The sequence below is a fragment of the Apium graveolens genome, chromosome 3 (genome assembly GCF_009905375.1).
Source record: "Apium graveolens cultivar Ventura chromosome 3, ASM990537v1, whole genome shotgun sequence".
In the NCBI taxonomy this organism is placed as follows: Eukaryota; Viridiplantae; Streptophyta; class Magnoliopsida; order Apiales; family Apiaceae; genus Apium; species Apium graveolens.
Genome location: NC_133649.1, coordinates 190,172,778 through 190,175,753, shown reverse-complemented (window position 1 = coordinate 190,175,753; position 2,976 = coordinate 190,172,778). Strand labels below are relative to the sequence as shown.

The following is a 2,976-nucleotide window of genomic DNA, read 5'->3' as shown; positions in this document are numbered from 1 at the left end:
TATCACAGCTAATACCTTTGAGATCAAGCCTGGCATAATTCAATGGGTGCAGAATTTAATCCAGTTTGGGGGTTGTCTAACTGAAGATCCCAATATGCATATTAGGGATTTCATTGAGATCTGCGATACCTTCAGGTTCAATGGAGTTTCTGAAGATGCTATAAAGCTGGGATTATTCCTATTCTCTCTGAAGGAGAAAGCTAAGAACTGGTTACACTCTCTACCAGCTGGTTCGATTACTACTTGGGAGGATCTTGCTCAGAAATTTCTTACTAAATTCATCCCTATGGCGAAGACAGCTGCAATGAGGAATGCTCTTACTCAATTTGTCCAGCAAATGGGAGAATCTTTGTGTGAAGCTTGGGAGCGCTACAAGGAGATGCTTATGAAGTGTCCTCATCATAGAATGCCTGATTGGATGATCATCAATTGCTTCTATAACTGTTTGGAAGCACAGTCCAGACCCATGCTCGATGCAGCAGCAGGCGAAGCATTATGGGCAAAGAGCTATAAGGAAGCTTATGATCTAATTGAACTGATGGCTGCTAATGAATATCAGTATCCAACCCAGAGATGTCCACAGGGCAAGGTAGCAGGAGTTCTTGAAGTGGATACAGCTACAGCTATCACTGCTCAACTAAAAGCGTTGTCTATGAAGATCGATTCTCTAGCTAACTATGGTGTTAAGCAGATAATTAGTGTTTGTGAGCTTTGTGCATGTCCGCATGTGACAGAGCAATACGCTATATCTAGTGACTCAGCTCAGTTTGTGAGCAACTTTCAGAGATCGCAGCAACCAGTTCCAGACACTTTATCATCCTGACAACTGGAATCATCCTAATTTCAACTGGAGCAACAATCAGAATGCGATGCAACAGCCGTTCCAGTAGTTTGGAGCAAAACAATTCAACCCTCCTGGTTTTCAGCAACAATTTGCACCAAGACAACAACTCCAACTTCAACAAAAAACTCATGATACAGATCTATCTTCGAATGAAAATTCTGAATTGGAGGAGTTGAGGCTTATATGTAAAAACCAGGCTCTTATATGCCAAAGCCAGGCTGATTCTATCAAGACTCTGGAGAACCAAATAGGGCAAATTGCTAATGCCTTATTGAATCGACCACCAGGAATGCTTCCTAGTGATACAGAAGCCAATCCAGGAAAGAGGGAAGTTAAAGAACAGGTGAACGCCATCACCTTGAGGTCTGGAAAGGTCGCAAGCCCCAAAATTCAGCAAACCGAAGAGCCTAAAAAATCTCAAGTTTTAGAAAATGCATTTGTGGCTGAAGAAGAAGTGCAAAAGGAAGCAGAGGTGGAACCAAGGAAGATTACTGTGGAACACACTCCTCCTGAGGATAATACAGGGGAGAAACAGATCTATCCTCCACCTCCTTTTCCTAAGAGGCTGCAGAAGAAAAAGCTGGATAAGCAGTTTGAGAAGTTTCTGGAGGTGTTCAAGAAACTTCATATCAACATACCTTTCGCTGAAGCTCTTGAACAGATGCCTAGCTATGCGAAGTTTATGAAAGGTATTCTCTCTCGGAAAGTGAAGCTCGATGACTTAGAGACCGTTGCTCTAATGGAGGAATACAGTGCTGTGCTGCAACAGAAGTTGCCTCCAAAGCTTAAAGATCCTGGAAGCTTCACTATTCCTTGCACCATCGGAAACTTGTCATTCGACAAGTGTTTATGTGATTTAGGAGCTAGCATCAATCTGATGCCCTTATATATCTTAAAGAAGCTTGGTCTGCCTGATCGAAACCATCATACATGTCATTGCAACTAGCTGACCGTTCCATCGCTTATTCACGTGGTATAGTGGAGGATGTCTTGGTCAAGGTGGATAAACTCATCTTTCCTCCTGACTTTGTAAATCTTGATTTCGAGGAAGATAAGAAGATTCCCATTATCTTGGGAAGACCATTTTTGGCTACAGGCCGAACTATGATCGATGTACAAAAAGGAGAGCTTTTGATAAAGGTTTATGATCAAAAGGTCACTATTAATTTGTTCAAGGAAATAAAGTTACCCACAGCTAAAGAGGAGTGCTTTTAAGTAGAGTGGGTAGACTCTGTCGTGAATTCAGAACTTGAGCAATTGTCAAAGTCAGAGACCTTAGAGAGATCATTAATGGGGAAAATAGTTATTGATGACAAAGAAGGAGCAGATCAACTGTAGGTTTTGAATGCACTTCCGTGGAAGAGGAAGTTGGATATGCCATTCGATTCTCTTGGGTTAGCAAAGCTGAAAATTTCTCAGGAGCGTTTTGAACCATTTATTCAAGAAGCTCCCACACTTGAGCTCAACCGAAAGCCAGATCACTTGAGTTATGCATTCTTAGGTGCACCCCCTGACAAGAGGTTGGGATATACTTTTGACGATATAGAGGGTGATCGGCCGATTTCTGTCGTCCTTACAGATGGTCCCTCTCATGCACCACAGGTAGTTGATAGGACTGGTGTTGGTAATGCATAATATAGAAGATTGATTAGGCGTATGGAGGCCATACACGACATTCACCGTCATTTTGCGGCAGATTTGACAGAGGCTTTGGGCACTATTTTCCGAGCCACTAGTGTCGAGGTTGATTGGCCACCTGATCCTCCACCCGAGGAGGGTGATCTTTTCGACGACTAGGTATGCCTGAAATCCTTATTATTACTTTTAATGAGGACATAGAAAATTTTAAGTTTGGGGGTGATAATGTAAGGATTAGTAGTGTGTGTGTCCATATAGATTAATATAGATTCATATTGCATGTTTAGTTGTAGTTCATTCATATTTTTGCATGATTGTTCATTTAGGACATATTTGTTTGTTTTTATGTGATTTCATATAGCTACATTTGCATGCATATTTAGCATGATCCCTTAAGATGAACTATGATATTTGATAAGTTGATGTTGATTTGAGTGTGGTGATGACGAATAGAGGGATGTTTAAGTCCTAATGAATTGATTTGCATGCCAGAA

The 2,976-nt window shown here is 41.3% G+C and overlaps 1 non-coding gene across 1 annotated transcript; it reads right to left on the bottom strand.

Annotated features, from left to right (window-relative positions):
* Window positions 1–301: 301 nt before the first annotated feature.
* Window positions 302–408, bottom strand: LOC141716266 (small nucleolar RNA R71). Its single transcript, XR_012572981.1, has one exon. It is a non-coding gene; the product is annotated as a small nucleolar RNA R71 (small nucleolar RNA).
* Between the last annotated feature and the right edge of the window lie 2,568 nt (window positions 409–2,976).